Source organism: Diachasmimorpha longicaudata, chromosome 1 (genome assembly GCF_034640455.1).
Source record: "Diachasmimorpha longicaudata isolate KC_UGA_2023 chromosome 1, iyDiaLong2, whole genome shotgun sequence".
In the NCBI taxonomy this organism is placed as follows: domain Eukaryota; kingdom Metazoa; phylum Arthropoda; class Insecta; order Hymenoptera; family Braconidae; genus Diachasmimorpha; species Diachasmimorpha longicaudata.
Window position 1 is genome coordinate 7,501,885 of NC_087225.1, and position 18,802 is coordinate 7,520,686.

An 18,802-nucleotide genomic window follows, 5' to 3' on the forward strand; every position below is an offset into this window, starting at 1 on the left:
TGCACCCCAAGAAACCCCTCAAGGTCACCCCTTCAGTTGAAATTTGTTCGCTCACGTGCGAATTATAAAAAATCATGAATTAAGAATAAAATATTCATTCGAACGATGAAAATTCGTGCAAACACTTCGAAAATTTCAATGTTTAACCCTTGATTGATCTTGATTGCACTTTTTCCCCAAGAATATCCCCTCATGCAAGCTTTGGAACAACAATTTGAGGTTTAATAGTGGCCCACGTGTACCCAACACCAATAAGAAAATTTATGAAGCCACAGACGCCGGATGGATGTGCATGGGCTTCCTATATCGCGACTATATCCCTTGTAGTCCTAGGAAATTTGTGCGTGGCTTCCACCTGCTCCCTAATAACCCTATATTCCGTTGTCTTCCCTTTTATCCTCCCCCCCGCTCTTTGTTCTCCCCTTTATCCTAAATATCCTGTCCTATTCTCGCGTGATCGATTGCCGACTAGTCACCGGTGGTAATCAAGCGCCATTAATTCACTCTACTGACGATGAAAAAAGCGGTGAAAAAACCTGCAGGTGACGTACCAGTGAGCACTGCTGGTACGAAATTGCTCAATTTCGGTTGGGTTAAAGGGGTGAAAAAGAGGTTGACAAAAACATTCGCACTAATTCATACAAACTACGCGGTTGAAAATGATTTCACAAAATGTCCAACGAATTTTTGGAGGCTCGGAAAATTATGTCTCCACAGACATTTCAAAGCATTTCGAAATTTTAAGGAAAATTAATGTAAATCACCTGGTTCAAGTCAATTACCAAATCACAATAAGGGAAAATAATGAAAATTCTGTGAAATTTACTTTTGAATATTCAATTAAATGAAAATTGAGCTCAATTTGATGCAGAATTTTTAGTGGAATTTCCCAATTTTTTCACTTTAAAACAGTGAAATGTAATTTTCCTCAAAATCATTATGCAATGAATCATTTCTTAGAGATAAAACATGAAACAGTGGAAATAAAAATAATCAGAGAGAATTGGAAAAATAAACTCACCCTAATTGGTACTCCAAGGATGACCTTGCTCACACTGTAATTCGACGATCTAATAAGGATTTTCCACTACCCACTGGGCCCTGTAATCAGCCCAATTTCACCTAATGGCTGTATCTCACCCTGCAACATTTAAAGAGAAACAAGGATAAGATAGTCTGTCCCTTTCTAAACGTATTACGTACAAATGGATAGTGCCTTTGTGCTTGTGCAACAGGAGAAGGTAAAAGGGTTGCCGGAGATTCTGGGGATATGCACAGGGGTACCAGATGTTACGGATATTACGTGACCGAGTTCCGACAACAAGACATAACTAACGGGATCATCAAAACATTCTCCCATGATGTCCTCTTTTTTATGCTTTCCGTATACTCTTCAAGATCGTAATCACGATTAAATGAATTGATAGCGATAGTCTGTGATACAAGGCGTGGATTTAGCCCTAAGGACTGAATAAAATGGGTCATGATGATAGCATAAATTTATTAGACGATGTATTCGGTCTTGTGGCTGTATCACACTTCAGTCATCCGTCATTCATGTAATAACACAGCCAACGAATTTATTTCAACTTGACAGCCGCGGGCTAAAAAAATTATGTGAACGAGGGATACCGCATGTACATCACCTGGAACGTTATTTTTAGGTGATGATTGTACACATCACTCCCCCATAAATCCTCATATTAATGATAAGTTCTTCATATGAGGCGCGAAAAATTATGAAATATTTTCTAGCCGTCTCGACACTTAACGAGAGTTTAATTATCTTAAATTGGATCAAATAGAAATCTACAACATTTTATTGCCTAAAAACATATTGAAGTGAAACATCTAAACTCCAAGAAATTTTATTTGATTAAAATGACAAAAATATTGCTAATGTTAATACCACTCAAGATCCTACAATTATTTTATTCCTTTAATGTTCATTCAAGACGTTCAAAGTATATCCCTAGACACCACGTTCTTCATACTATTGTCAGCATATTTTTCATAGATAATACTCATCATGTTCTCCACCTATCAAAATGCTAATTAGTTGTACTACATGGTTTAAAAGATAATAAATAATTAAATGCGCCGAATCTTCAGTAAAATATCATCAAATGTTTAAATTTTCCGGGAGTTCGTAAGGACTAACTTTTGAGCGGTGGTGTCTTGGGATAAACCTTAAGCCGTTGGAGCTGTAACGTATCATCGCAAAAGGCATTACTATCATCGGATTCCCTGACAAAGAAGCCAGCTGTCCCGCGTCTCCTTGTCCGTCCGTGCGTTAAAACGCACATACCCCAGATATAAAGGTCGTAGGTACATCGTATATTCCCTTAATTTCCCCCACCACAGACGTCAAGACACGCGGCTCGTGCCCTTCCAGCATTTATCGTTTCTTTCTTTTCTCTAAAACCACCAAAGTAGACGTTGTATCACCAACAGTATGTGTCATCTTACCTCGAGTGCGTATGTACCCGTTGCCGAGTCTGTATACATTCAGATGGAGCGCCCCATACACGCATCAAATCGATTTTATCCCAAGGGAATACGGCAAACAAAGGAGAACGCGCCGACGCCGTTACCAACTTTGTTGATGTACATAATACACAACAGTCTCTATCGTATTTTCCCCTCTGCCCTTCGCCCCACCCCATCGTCCAGCCCCCATTTTTTTTTCCCCGAGGAAAAAGGAAATGTTGATGTTGAAGAGATCGCAGATAAAATGTGGATTAACGGTCGATCAAAGGACTCTCTTCTCTCTCAATGTGAGTGGGAAAATGACTCCTGTTGTCGCTACTATTTTTCCAGGGGAGCGTTCAGGAGACTGGGTCCATGTGCAAAGTATGCTCCGGGTGACAAAGGATATGAAGAAAAATATGTATTTTTATTTATAGCGCATTAATTTTTACGGAGGAAAAATTGTGACGTTTCTATAGCGGAGTTGGATAGTTTCAATGCTCTGAAAATTTTTCCGCACAATAAAAATAAAAATTTTAAGTTGAACTAATAAAATAGTTGCAAAATATTTGTGGAAAGGGGGATTAAGTAAGGTAGAAATAAAAATGCTAGTGTTGTACTTTCTATTTTCACGAGTCAGCATTAACGCCACGTGGATACACCACGCGCCGATATTTTCAAAAGGACAAAGAGGATGAGAAAATTTTATAAAATACATCTTGCTGTATAGCTGGAGATATTACAATGCGTTTAACTTTGTATCCACGTGTCAGGGGTTTTCAAAGGGAAAAAGAAGATAAAGGAATGAGGAAGAGGGGTACGAAGGCTAATAAAAATAACGCAAAGAGGGAATTGGTCGTGGCAGAACGTATAATTTGGGGTAATAATTTGCGGCACACGGACGATTGGACACGAAGCGACGCGTGCTTCCGCAAAAAAACCTTGCTCGTGTACACGCTAGGTCCTGAAGCCGAAATCGAGAGGTCCTCGATAGTGAGAAGAGGGAAAAAAGATTGAGGAAAAAATGGGAATAGGAGTAAATAAAGAAAAAGCCATAAAACTGAATTGTTCAACTAAATCACCAATATTTGAGTGGATCTGGGAATATATGATGCTTTAGGATGAGAAATGTTGGACATAATGCCAGATTGAGGAGTAATAATTCGGTGTTGTTTATTGGTGTTCGCTATTTTTTTTTACTCGTATTCGCAATTTTTTTTAGGTGAAAGCGTCACGTGGAGAATTACCGGTACGATCGATTTTTCCAATTACGAGTGAAGGAGATTTATAGAGCTGATCGAGGACAAAGGAATTGAGGAAGAAGAATAAATCGTGGCGGTAAAAATGGGTGACGATGGTCTAGTTTAATTCAGAATGGACATGCTGATTGAGTGAAACAATTAGTTTAAAATTTTTATTTATTCGGAAACGTGGATATTTAGATTAAATATTTAAATAGTTAATTGACTTTTTTTTCTCAGTATCTTCCCTTCTTTGTCATAAGAAAATTATTTTAGTAGATCAATTTCCACCTCAACCATACAGCAATAAATTCAAAAAAAAATGTGTGGGTGTGCTCAGTTGATCCCCGCGGCTTTCTTCAGAATAAACTGTAAGTTATGATCGATGCCCAAGTTAAAATCCAGCCTCTGTCTTTCAATCCAATGTAAAATGCATAACGAGACTAGACAAATTTACATTCAGGTAGAGTGGGTTCGATGTATCACACGGGACTGTAAACCCTTGGCCATAACCCTCGATAAAATAAAAATAACCAAAGTGAGCGGAGGGAAAATCTCAGTCGGTAAGTTCGATATCCAACGAGCTAACCCTCGCATTTATCAACTTTCCCGCAATTGGTCGCTCCCAAGGAACCTGGGGAATAGACTACTACCTCGGAGAGGTCACGAAAGGTTCAGCATAAAGGACATTTCGTCTACAACTTTTCGATTGCCCTCTTATGTTGGCGAATGAAGAAAAATTACTTCGGCCGAAAGACAACTGGATTGCATATGCCCAGAAGAAAATTCAAAGGAAAACCTGGTACATTCGGTAATGTTCGCTTGTTCATTGTTCGCTTTTCCCTATTCCTCTATCTATTTCCTTTGTGGATATACCCCCGTTGATAGAATAAAACATAATCCTCTGGACTAAGCGACGACTGATAATTTTTAAACTTGTGTATAATTATCCATATATTCCCGTAACTATAATTGATGCAATAAAAAATAATATTATATTCACAATCGATTCAATCAAAAAGCCCCACAATTCTCCAGCGAATGTAAAAAATTTCTGTGTAGTATTGTCCAAGAAAAAAAATACTCAAAAGTGATTCCAGGGCCATTTAATCCTCGACCTAAAGAGTAAAAGTCCAATGAACCCTTAGGTAATTCCGAGTAATGGTAACGTTAATGTTATAGCATTTCCCTGAATTCAGATTGACTCTCCGGGCGATTCATTCCCATCTCGCATAATGGGCATCATGCAAAAATAAAAAGAGGTCGAACACGTGTGCGACTGAAGCTCCCGCGATCTCTACTCGAATTTTTCAAGGCTTCAAAGAAAGAGAGAGAGATAAACTGACTGGGGGGGCCAGGAAAATGAAAAAAAAAATGTATAAAAATTACATATCTTCGGTTGTGCCTCTATTCGTCACTCTTGACCCACATCCCGTTTATAAACGTGCTCTCTGTGCCTCGTGTATCATTGAGTGCTGTTGACATGTGTCGGGATGTGCGAGAGTCTTTGATCGTGTGTGGAATAAAAATATAACGAGGAAAAATTTAAGGGCATTCTCTCATCTTTCATCACATTTCTAATGCGAAGCTCTACCGATTACAGACAGAGGAGGGAATATATACATTTTTTTTATCGTTCAATTTTTTAAGTTGAAAGTCGAAATTTACTAGTTATTGAATACAAATTTTTCAATAGGAAAATGAAAGAAAGATGAAACTAGTGATTTATTTGTCGGAAAATTTACTTGTTTGTTTCTTTACTTAAAAAAATGAGCAGAGCAACTGCGTAAATTTCAATAAATTGTCGTTAATTGAGTTTTTTTATCATATTCTAGTTTCAATTATTAGTAATATCGCCACAAGGTAATGAATGTCCAACCGAGCATCTCCATCAATTAACTCTTAAGAATTTACATCTTAGTCTCTCAATATAGAACGCATCTGAAACTAGAACCTCCATACATGACGGTTTTATTTATAATGCCCAGCACACGTGTATGCCAGCCGTGAGACACAACCATAATAAGGGCCACGAGAACCAAACAAGAAAGACCTTGAGAAGACCTGTCCCCCTCTCACAATTTTTTTTTTATACCTCTTTCAATGGCGTCCTTCATTTCAGCTGCCACGGGGTACCGGAGAAGAAGCCTCTCCGTAAACTACTATTCCATCCGCATATAACAAATATAACCTTGAAATATCCCGCCCTTCCCGCCGCACCCTCCATCCAAAGGCTCGTGATGAGCGTTTTAAAAAAAAGCGATCACGCGATTTCTCGGGGCTTCTGTTTTGCCCATTTTTGCGGTCGACGAATAATGCTTCCTTCTTTCAGTTTGTGTGAAAAAGAGGTAAAAATAATCCATCCCCTGGTGTAATTTGCCGTCTCTGGAATTTTGTTTATGTCCCTAGATGATTCGCACATGTACAGTTCGTTCAAAAAATCACGAGAAAAGGGGAGATTTACACTTCGCTCCCACAATCTGTGAAAGTCGAAAAGAACGTAATTGGCAATTTTTATCTCCAAAATTTTTCATCCTGAGACCAATTCTCAATGGAAAAATTGGCACTTGCTTATGTCAAGAAATGAAACCTCGAAGGGGGACCTCGAGTATTTTTCTCCTCACCCAGACGTTTGCCTGCCATTTGAAATTCAGATCCTCGGATTGTTTCGCCAAATCAAGAGAAATGTGGCCCCGCGGAGTTGCTGAAAAATATACACCCATATTTTTTGGTGTTTTTTTTTTCTCTTTGTGAGCCCACTGGGGCGCACCCCTGAACCTCATCCATTCGAAAATGCTTTCATACATTGAAGACGCGTATTCATGACTGTCTTTTCTTTTGCAAGAAAATTTCGAATGGAAAACTTTTATTGTACAGGACACTTTCCGAGAATTTAGTCAATGAAAATCCCAATTGACTCGATATATTTTTCATTTTTAACGACGGTATATTAAAGAATTTGAATCTCGTTATTCCATCCCTGGGAAATACTTCTAAAATATGACAAAAATCAAATAGTTTGGTGGAAGATTGATGAAGTACTAGATACCTATTAACAGAGGACATTAAAAAAATATAAAATTTTTCTAACAGATGAATATTCAATTTAACTCCGTGAAATCACAAAAGTCGGCATATTTCTCCACCGGGCATATTCCAATAAAATTTCAGGGTTGAAGTTTGAAGAAAGAAGGGAACTTGACAATTGAAAATGTACCTCACGTACATGTTGTTGAAAAATTTTCTCCTCACGATGAAGTCATTGAGTTGACTGTGCAATTACGGAAGCTCCCATTGAAAGCATTTTCCCTCTTTCATAAAAAGAAAAAAAAAGGCAAAAATTCACCCTCGGTTGGTGAATCGGTGAAACCAAAAGGCAAAAGAAGGGAGTCAACATCTCCTTCCTTGAATTATCAGTGGTAGCTGGTGCATTGAGTCAGGACCTCTTTCAAGAGCTATACTTGGATAATTTAGCGGGCATTGTATGTACCTTCGTACATTTAATTTACGGGAGACCCATTGCGCACTCTCATCCCTACACTTGTAACATGTGTATGTGTGTGTTTGTCAATGTATAAAAACTGGTATACCGTAACGAGTCTTCGCCTCCTCGTTACAACTATTATGCCATAACTATTTTTGCGCTCCTAGTTTTTTTCACATATTTTTTTTTTGTCATCACATCCCTTCTCTCTTCCCTTCATTGTCCCATTAGAAGGAAAAAATAGTGCGGAAAAAGGTGGACAAAAAAATCTGAGGAAGAGCCTGTATTACCTGAATTATACCTGGAGCACATTGTAGGTAAAAGTGGAGCAGTTCTCAAGTTATATTCCATTTTATTCATTCTTACTGCTTCTGTGTGACAGAGACTACCGCAAAGGTCGTTCATAGGCTTTTTTTTTGTCCCCTTCTATTTCCCTCCTGCTGAATCACGCGTCATCCCTTTTTGGGGATCATATCAACAGTAATAAATGCCGTTAGTTCGACGAACGTCTTTATACACAAACAAAGAATGTGAACCGTGAATATGGGGGGGGGGGTAGGGGAGGAAAAATGTCGAAGGGTATGGGAACGGATTTGTGAACTTGTTAAAAAAACAAACATCAGTTTGAGAAAACAAATGATGAAAATTGAGGTCTACTTTGTGCATGAGCACCGGAAAATTTGCAAGAACAGCAAATTTCAAATGTTTCAAGCGATGAAACTCTAGGAAAAATAATCGAATATACTGAACAGGTACCGAGGAATGCAAACATTACGACAGTGAAAAAAATACGACAACGATTTTTACACATTGCCAGACACATTTGCCAACAACTAACCTCATTTCTCGAACGCTTGAATCACATAACTGTTTCATGATTAAACATCCCAATTTCCGGATAATTGCATTGACGAAATGATTCCCGTGAAACCGAGGTGGGCAGAGAGATGAAGAAAAGGCAGGGATTACCACCGAAACCGGTAAATAAAATACAATAATCAGACGAAAGTTGAGATTTTAAATTGACTTAATATGGCGCCTTATTTTTTTCTGTTATCTAGTGGGTCAATGTCGAGATTCAAAACGTGAATCGATAAAATAATAAAGTCATTGTGGGTTCGCCAACGCGGGTTTAAATACGCCTCAACTGAAAGCTTTAATGTTCGTTACAAAAGTAGAAAAACATCTGTTGATATAAAAATATCCAAAGCCGTTAGATATACTTGAGAATAAATTTTAAAGGAAAAACCATGGAAAGTAGTACTCCATGAATGTAAATCGCTCAATTATCAATATTTTCATGGGATTAAAAAAAATTTTTGTTCATACTCTCGTCTCAGCAAAGCCGAGCCGAATCCATAAGAAATAAAACAAGTTATGTTTTCTCTACCAGTCTCGGCCACCAAACTTTTAGCTCGTAAATATGCTGGTACGGATTTTCAAGGAAGAGAGTAGGGAGAGAGAAGCCCAACAAAGCTTTGTTTGCCAGACTCCAAAACGACGACTATATACCAAAGGGGAATTCTTTTCCTAACGTAACTCTTGGCCAAAATAGAATGCGGTCCTTGGAATCTAATTATCGTTTTCACTGGGAGCTTGTGTCCATGTGCGTGTAAGCCCTGGCAAACTTTGATTATTTATGCCCCGTTCTCTTTGTCCCAGAGGGGGTTAACATACATTCATGCATTGAGAATAGTTTGGGGGACCTCACTTTATTCGTCTGATGAGCCGCTATCGACTGTACCTACAGATAACGCTCGTTATCCGATCGAGTTTTACGCCGAGTTAATTATATTACGTCCGTTCACTATCGTGCATGCCAATTCTCCATGCCCATGGGTTTTTCTCACAATTCTTGACTGTGTATATGTATTTTTACAGTGTATATGTGTGTGAGTGATGGGACGCCAAAGGGGCTTTTCGAGGCCTCAATGGATTCTCAATGGGACACAAAGAGACTCGTGTATGTGGCTGAACGAGAGCGGCATTTCGGATTCCCGCAACGTCGAGGGACGTACATACTTCACGTGACGTGATAACGTAACGCATGAGTGTGACGGAATGAGATGGATGAAAAATTGAGAGTGAATAAAATAACGGGAACGAAAATTTGAAAAATTTTTCAGTCAACTGCAAGGGCGGGCAGATTATTGGTTATTTCAATGAATGAAAAAACAATATCTTCCGAAATTCAGTACTCCATTGTGATAAGAGTGACAATATCTCGAGTGAACTGATGCTTTCGATCATCTCGATACTGATAGCGTTCCCATGACTGATGACATTCCTCAAGTATTTTTACGGAGTGAACAAAAAAAAATTATAAAATGTTTGTAGCATGAAAAATGTTTATCATCCACGCAAATATGGGAACAACTTATGAGTGAAAATACAATTAGAGGGGAGAAAAATTAAAAGTGAAGAAAGTATTCCGTATTACTGGTTATTTGTGTCAGTGGAGAAAGAATGAAATGTGAAGACTCAATTGTCATAAAAATTAATATCTCTGGTAAATTGATGTTTACGATCGTCTCTATACTGATTCAATCCTCTCGATGAGATTATCCTGAATTATTCCAACTTTCTCAGGTATTACATCAGATAAAACAGAGCAATTTATCAAACGATTATGGAATAAGAAAATATCTATTACACTTGCAAATACGAGACTGAATTGCCGGTAAAAATCCAACCGAAATAGTGCTGGGAAAATTAAAGGAGAGAACTGAATCGTCATAAAATTGCCAACATCTACTATCAATTGAAGTTTTCCATAATTGTACATGAAGAGAAATGATCAGTAAAAATTACGAAACTCGCACTTCGCTCCCCTATTACCAAATCAACGCGGAAAACTTTAAAAATTTTTTTTATTCCAATTGGAAGATTTCACAAACTATTTTTCTAAAATATTGTAGAACCCTCAACGTTACAATAGCCTCCCAAATGTCAATCGTTTCTATCAGTATCTCCAATTATCAGGCCTCCAAGTTGATTTGCAATACGCAATCATCGTCCAGTGAAGTACTACAAGAAAATAAATGAATTTCCCCTCCATTCCCTCCATTTTCTATCACAATTGTTCCCTAAAATTTCAAGCAAGTGGAGACATTCAGAAATTCCCATTCCTTCATTAAAGAAAAAAAAAATTGTGCCAATATTAAGAGGCAGTGCCATTCCATACGATAAATTCGGTATGTCTCGCCGGAAAAGAGGCTTCCCCCATCGAGTGTATTTGATATAAAGATAGGAGAATAAAAACGAGAAAAGAGGGAGGAGGAAAAGTCTTGCAAGAGGGGGTCCAAGAAGCCTTTCCGTCTTCTCTCTTTCTCCACATCGACTTTGTTCCACCAGCAGTGTGACAAAGGAAACGGCCGGAACACCCGAAAAATTCGTCTGTATATTCGCGTTACAGTCTCTCCCCTCGATTTCACTCACATTCTCTATCTCATTTCATCTCCACCTCCTTTACCCACCGGTAACTCGTGTAGAAATCGAATGGCCCTATATCTGTATCTCGAAGCGGATGAACGAGACAAAGAAAGCCCCAAAGTACTGGGGGTTCCATCCAATGTACTGCCTCGCCCCTCAGAACGCCTGCGCGAGACACCAAACGACTGGTTTTTACTTTTCGCCTAATGAAATGCGGCTTTTAAACGAATTTAAATTAGAATGGAAGAAGGAGGGGGACGAGGAAACACGAGTTTTTATTATCACACGTGCATTGAAAACATCTGCCGGACCCTATTTTTAATGGTTAAATATGTGGGTCAGGTATCAATAAAATGCAGTTGAGGGTTTTTCGTAAAAATTTCAATGAACCAATGGAAAATATCGTTAATGAGATTTATACGAGAGGGGACTTTCATTTCGGCCCTTTGTTGCCTTTGTTTGAGGGTAGGTGAAGTGATTTGCATATTGAGGGAGGGAAAGTGATCTTAGGGGGGAGGAAATTTCAGACAAAAGGGAATATGAGAGAATTCATTTTACGGTATTGATGGATCTGTGAGATGATTCTGATGCGAAATTTTTTCTGCGGATGTTCTATCGATTAAACTGCTCGCGGAATGAGATTTTTGTCCGCCTTATATTTTCGATAATTGTGGACTCATTGAAATCTCAAATCCAATATGAATATTCAATAGCAAGTTATATTGAATTTGCCGTGAAATTGAAAATTTTATTGAATTTCTTAGAAAAAAATAGGCAGTATCTGCTGAGAAGTAATTTTTCCAGCTTCTGGACATAAAAAAAAAGTGCAATTTTCTTTGTTGCGAAGATTTAGATCAATTCGGTGATTTGCATGCATGAAAAAAGGGATATGGAGAGTCAGAGGGATACGATAAAGGCCAAGGTTTCATTAAGCCTCGATACGTATCAGTACCGACTGTGATGGATAGGTATTCATTCTTGGGCTCAGTCGTGCCACTGATTTCCGGGGCCACGAGACCCTGAAAATCGATAAGCTCCTTATATCGAGCATTTGCATGAGTGTATTGAGTGCAGAAGGCGAAAAATGAGAAACCAGCGAGGCCCCTGAATGTATATAAAAACGCACCGTTACAAAATCTCGGATTTTGATATGCCTCGTGTGGGTATTGTTGTTTGTATCGAGATACAACAAGAGGTAAAAACAGCTTTCATTATTCATTCGTTTTGTATACCATGGGGTTTCCATCATGGCTTTATATCTTTCTGTATCATGTCGTGGGGAGAGGGAGGGAGAGGTTATGTACAGGCCATACATGTGCTCAATAATCTACGGGCATTTTGTACGATGGAAATTTCCGATTGCAATCAATTTAGGGAAGTGATGGATATGCATTTGAATACGTGAAAATATTGTGGGAATGTTTCTCGTGCTGAAGGGATTGATGGGCCTCCAATTATTTTATATGGTATGAAAAAAGTATAATAAAAATTATAAGAACCGTCGGGAAAGGCCAACTGGCCGACTATCGCGAGGGTCGTGGGTTCGATTCCCGATCGCTTCGCTAATTTTTTAATATCTCTAAATTCTCGGTTTCATTTGGTGTCAAAGAGATTCTCGTAAAAAAAATAACTGGACCGGACCAATCATTTTTCTTTCAAAGTGCAATGAGGGTAAATTATAAAATCCCGAAAGCGTATACGAGTGAAGAAGGAAATTTCTGACGTTTCTACGCATTGTGATGAGGCAGATATTTTTAATTGATATCACATTGATCAGAATGAATACTCAATGTTCCAGTTACAAGTGCATATACTCAATTTAACATTGCGAATGAAAACGATGGCGAAATTCAATTCAAAATGAAAGGTATACGATTTTATTGAACAATCATTATCGCAAAAAGGAAATATCAGCAGAAATTTTTTCACGAATTTTCCTTCTTCACATGAATAAACAAAGTTGCAATTTAAAAATCCTAAAAAATAGAAGGATTTTAATTTAAAGTCAAAATAAATCAGTACTCACGTGCTTCGATGTCATTCATATTTGTGCACAACGTTAATTAAGGTAAAGTTTGCTTTCCCCTCGTGTGAACATTAGATAAACTTCCGTTGTATGTGCACTCACATCCATAATCCACGCTGATTCGGATAACGAGCTCATGTCTTTGTGGGTCAGGTTTCGGTGGAAAAATTGATGAGAAACATCACATCACCCTTTTGGCCCCTCTCTTTTCATTTTCTCAGTCATATTCAAAGTGTTGTGGCCACACAAGCGTGAAAACGATCAGTAAGGGCTAAACTGGTACCTGAAATGAGATACATGTGGGGTTGAGTATGGTGGATGACCGAGTTTCTGCGTTTAGGGACAAAGAAAACCGGGAGTAGGGGCTGGACATACTGGGGAGCTCCTAATCGTCCAATGCAATTATTAACCCTCTTGCTGTCGAACAAAGAAAATCGATTCCCATATTTACAGGGAAATGAATAACAGCCCTCACTCTTTGTTACAGTTACAGTAAATATTTTTTCAGATAACATTTGCATGCGATAATATTCAATATTTTCCTTCCTAACGATTTATTTATCCTCTTTGTTCAACTTTTTTACGTCCAAATATTTTATCTCTCCTCATTTCTCATCATCTTTTCTCTATTCTAGGATCACAATATTTCATGTAACTGTCTTCAGAGTACAACAATGACACTAATGGAATATTTCACGATAACAAAATAAATATTGAATAAAGAAATTCCATGAACAATTTCATTTTACATTGAATTCGAAATCACCAGATGTCAAGAGACGATCAAATATTGCCTAATTTTCAAATAGATTTCAATAGTATAACTAATAAACTTTTCAAAAACCGAATAGACCTTAAAATCTAACCAAACCTATTTCGTAACAAAAGCTAACTTCTTCTAACAGTGTGTTTTCCACTTATAAATCTACCGACAAAGGCGCAAATATTTCAGAATCTCTATTGCAAAATATTCTGGTCTTTGGGATGAGTGCAAATTTCTTGGTGAAAGTTACCTGTCCAAATGTTAGATATTTTACAACTTAAAAATTTTCAAATGACGATTTTCTCGATACAAATAAGAATTACCCTCCCAAAAATTGTTTTTCACTGCATTGTCTGACAGTCAGATTGAATTGGCATGAGAATTTTTATCCAAGCAAAGCCCTTCCCTTCCCTTTCCTTTCAAGATCTAAATAATTGCATCGAAGGAAATTCCACGGAACAAAAGGACCCCACCCATTATTTCCTCCAGTCTTTGTTGACGATTCGTTGCTCTCCTCCAGATTGCCATTATGGAATTCCCATCAGCACACATGAGAAAATGCATAACCCCATGCACTCAGCCTCTTCATTTCCACAGAAAAGAGAGATTTTAATGAAACTGACGTACGATCACATGCGTTCAAGAAAGAGAGTCGAGGGGAGGTGGGATACATAAGGGAGTCCGTTGATTTACGACAGAGGTATAACGCGTCGCTCTGCATATACGCCAACGTATCGTGTGTACGTACGGGAGAATGTGTGCTTTTTATGGCCTAAAAGAATGGCCCATAGGTATATAAAGGCATCAAACCATTGAAATTCACCCGTTCTTTATGCATTCGCGAGAGAGTCTGCACCACTGGGGCCTTTTATGGCCTGCCACTGGGGCTCATTGCGCATCATCGTATAATATGATCGAAAGACCGAAAGGGGAAATCAATGCTCGAGTTGGCCCCCTTGGACGACATGGAGATGGGATATTACGACGTAAAAAAATACTGAACAAAGAAGATAAATAAATCATTATGAAGAAAAATGTCAATATTACCCGTTCAAACGTTATCTGAAAAAATATTTACCAAAAATGTGACACAGAGGAACCTTTATGTGTTTTATTTCCATGTAAATTTTGCAATTAACCATAAAATATTGCAATAGGAGAGCAAATTAATTCTCCAGAAAAATTACAAGTTTCTTTGGAAGAAAGAAAATATTTTGAGAATATTTTTGTGTTTGTAATCGTGAAAAATGAATAATAGTGTTTATCGCAAAAATTTAATTAAGAGTATTTGTTCATTTTTCTGAGAAATTTTTAGTACATGAAATGAATATATTTTCGGTGGAGCTAATGGTCCCCTAGTGTGTGATAATTGTAAATTAGCTATTACAATTGTTATTTGAAATCCAAAGAAACTACCTCATAGCAAGGGGTAAACCAGTGAAGAGTAAAAATTCACCAGTGGTAGGGGTTAACTCGTAAGAAGGGGTTGTGCGCCCCCCCATTCGCCTACGTGGGTGGCCATGCCGATAACGTCACGCAAGGTGGTACGATAAACGAGTGCAAGTGAGACAGAGTGAGAGAGGTGAGTGCATGGTGCAGCGGATGGAATGGCAACTGGGGGATGGTGGGTTGTGAGCAAGGCGGAACTGGGCCAGTGGGTCTCCGGCAGCCATCTGCGAATCGTTTCCTTTGTCTCCACCATCGAATCGCGTACCCCCAGTGCTCACTCTTCTATTTACCTCCCTTCTTTATTCACAGCAACTATGAGTCACCCTAAATGCCCGGACCCTTCTGTTACCCCCCCTGCCCTCTTCGGCACTTGTGTTTTTTTTTCTCCTTCGGGCTTTTTCTACGCACTTCCGATGTCCTACCGACCGCTTCTCGCGCAACAGTGCAAGTGGCGGAGGTGATTGGTGATGCCACTGTGATTTATCGAGGAACAGCGGTGACAAACATAAATTTTGGGGGATTACACAAAGGCTATTTATTTTTTTCAAGGGTTATCAGACGATGAAGAGAGAATTCAGCGAATGAAGTCGGAAAATTGTTATAATGGATGTATAAACAAGGAGAGATTATGTGATAATGCGTGAAAGTAAAATTTCCTGGTGTTTTTGAATTGCAAGTGAACCGATAAAATTTAATTGTATTCATTGAATTTATACTTTAGACTCTGCCTTGTGATTTTACTCCAATTTTTTCTTCGGTTTCACTGGTTCATCCACAAGTGCAAGTGTCAAGAGTGATTGGTACTGTCACTGTGATTTATTGATAAATTCCGGTGACAAATATAAATTTGGGGGGTTTAGAAAAGAAGATTTCGTTTATTTTTGTAAGAAGGGAGATTCCAGGATAAAAAGAGAATTTAGGAGTTATGTGAAGTTGACATCTGATCTTGATGAATGACAACCACGAAAAACGACTTCTCTAATGATTTCTTCACAATTTTGTTAATTTAATTTTCATTGACAAACAAGAGTGTACGATTAAATAACAATTGCTGTAAACTGTTGTTTCATTTATCCGCAAAATTGCCATAATTAGAATACCAAGACTTACATATCAATAAGCTGTACCTGAAAATACATTTCTCTTTTCGTCTCTTAAATAAACATGGGAAAGTCCATGTCCTTTTATTTCCCAACCGTTAAATTTAATTTTTGCTCTCACAGCGGTTGTGGCGTGGTGCGGCAATTAATTTGCACCTTGCGCACACAACACAGAGACAAGAGTTGTGAAAAATAATTTAGTGAGAGTGAATAAAAAAAAAAAAAGTAATAATGGTGAATAAAAATTCAGCTGTCCCCCGACAATTTTCGACGCGATCAGCACTTGCGCTCCGCCTCAAACGTGACATGCGAGGAGTTTAATTAAATCGATCCCCTCTTTCGATAATACGTGTCGTTACGTGTACGCAAGGATCGGGTTAAGTAATACGCGTAAATTTTCTTCCATTCAATTTTTTTTTTTTCTTTGTTTTGGTGCATAACGACACGCATGAGGATCTCATAAAACGTTTAAGCTTAATACGCAGTGGCTCGATTATTATAAATAATGCATACAATGTGGCCACATGTGACACTGGACTTTGGCAGTTGGGTTGTTCGATATATTCATGCAGTTATAGTATTGAATTACCGATGCATACATAACCATGGTAGCCAGCAACCATCGTCCCATGGGCTTGTAAATGCCATCCAAATATTTAGACTGTAACTAACGATGAGTAACTGAAGAAAATTGCGTAATGAAATTATATTCGCAATTTAGTGACACCAACTGCCTCATGCATATCAATAATCAAGAGGCATTTATTATTGTGCAAATTCACTCGCGAAAGAATTTATTGAACTGTTGAACTTCGTTAGGAAATTCTCAACGGAGAGAACTATTGAGTAAAAATTATGGAATTCAAAGTCGTTTACGGATTACGAAAGTGAAATAAAAAATTTGAGTGGCGGCATCGTAATTTTTCACAAAACAATCGTATAAAAATTACCAAATGCTCCGAAAAAGTTCCGTTACAGTCCTGGAAAATTTTAAAAGCTCTATAAATCCGGGGACGAACAGAAAGTCCGTTTTGACAGACTTAATCGTAGGTAGAGGGGATGCAAAAAAATATACGATTAATTTTGCTGCACGAGTGGTGCTTGACGAATTATTTTTTCACTCGAGTTTCGACGAGAGTACAGTGGACAACCTCTGAATATATTTGCACTTAAAATCTACTCTTTTTATTAGGTGTCACTCATAATATTAAACGTAATATACGTTGGAAGATGACTATTGGAATATGGATGGAAGTAAATAAATAAATGTAGCAACACAATCAATTACTTGGACTTTATCACTTTGTTATTGGCACGAGGAAGGCACGACTGACCTAGAGGACCGGTGTCCAGAGACTGACTTCTTACTATTTAAAAAACCTTTACTAAGGGATAAAACAAGAGAATGTTTATAACTCCAGAGGTCAGAGTTTCCTTTGAATACCACATGTGGTAAGGATTGCAACGCTCTCAAGTTCGAAGCACAACAGATCACAAATTAGTCCTTTTCTGGAGACTCTTTCAAACACGTCATAAACCTTGTCGAGTGATTTTTGAAGATAAACAGAAGAGCTGTGTTGTAAGTTTCCAACAATGACAAATAGTTAAACGCTACAAGTGAATAGTCGTCGATATTTTTTCTAATTTCGAAATCAAACGTTTTGATAGCATCAACTAGGATAATCTGGGTAGAATATAAGCAAGAAAAATAATAGAATAGAATATTTTTAGATCGACCATTTGTTGGATACCTCAGAAAATTTATTCTATATTCGAAATGAAATTTTTTTATCGACGAAGCTGAGCATCTTCGGTGGATCTCCTCTGACAATCTATTTATAGAATATTCAAATGAAACCGATTCTTCCATCGTTGTTTACGGAATTTCATTTCTATTTGGTCCCTTGTTTCCAAGAAATATATCGGCTCTTCTGTGATACACCAACAGATGTCATGCGTGACTCTGAGTTTGAGGATAAAAAACCGAATGTCGCATCACCGCGGGCTAGAGACCCTTCACCTATTCGTGAAACAGATTGCTGACGTTAGGTCGACCCTTTTTCGATATTTACGATGGGTGCATTGACGTCATGGGAATAACAAACTTGACGAGTTGAAGAAATGTTGAGAAATGTTTTTGGAGAGCTATTCAATCACTTGACATTTTTTCACGTTAAAGGCTTGAGATGAGCCAACTGCCATCTGCATTTTTAACCTACGCATGAAGAAAATCGAAGTTTCTGATGCATAAAAATATCAAAAAATTTCAAATTTGCAGTTCTAACATTCAAAACATTCCAAATAAAATAAATTTTTTCGGCAGTGAATCAAAACTATTTTGTCAACGAAGAAAATTCATCGTTTGCAAGTGAAGACAAGCTGCTAACTACAATGAATTTATCTCCATGTGAAATTCCCGTGAGAAAATACAAAAAAATTGATTAATAATTAGCTTCATTTGCAATCCCTATTGCGTCTGATGATCCTTGATGCTCCATGGGAGAGGGAGGAAGGGGAGCGTAGACAGACCGTTATTTACTCGGGTTCCGAATGGCAAAAGGTCCAAATAAATTTTTTCATCAGAAGAAAAAAAAACAGAATTCGGAGCCGAGGGTCTCCGCGACCCCTCCCAATCCCAAAAGTGGAAGGTCCCTTTTTTTACATTCTTCTCACAACCTCATCATTGCGAAACGGTTCAGCGCGCCCAACCGCTAATACGATTATCGCCTCTTCTACTTCCGCCTTATGGTTGTACCCTCAGGCACATGTGTACATTGAAGTTAATGGAAAATTTCCGATTCATTGAATTCAGAAAAAAAAAATTATGTACTTTTATTC

General features: G+C 38.0%; 1 protein-coding gene across 1 annotated transcript in view; it reads right to left on the minus strand.

The window, feature by feature from the left end:
- Window positions 1–18,802, minus strand: part of LOC135165703 (A disintegrin and metalloproteinase with thrombospondin motifs 1-like) — a 160,497-nt gene that overhangs the window by 126,421 nt on the left and 15,274 nt on the right. The window contains exons 4-5 of the mRNA XM_064127277.1: window positions 12,653–12,935; window positions 1,022–1,141 (exon numbers count right to left, since the gene is read on the minus strand). The gene's annotated coding sequence lies outside the window, so the exon portion shown is untranslated. The remainder of the gene's footprint in view (window positions 1–1,021; window positions 1,142–12,652; window positions 12,936–18,802) is intronic.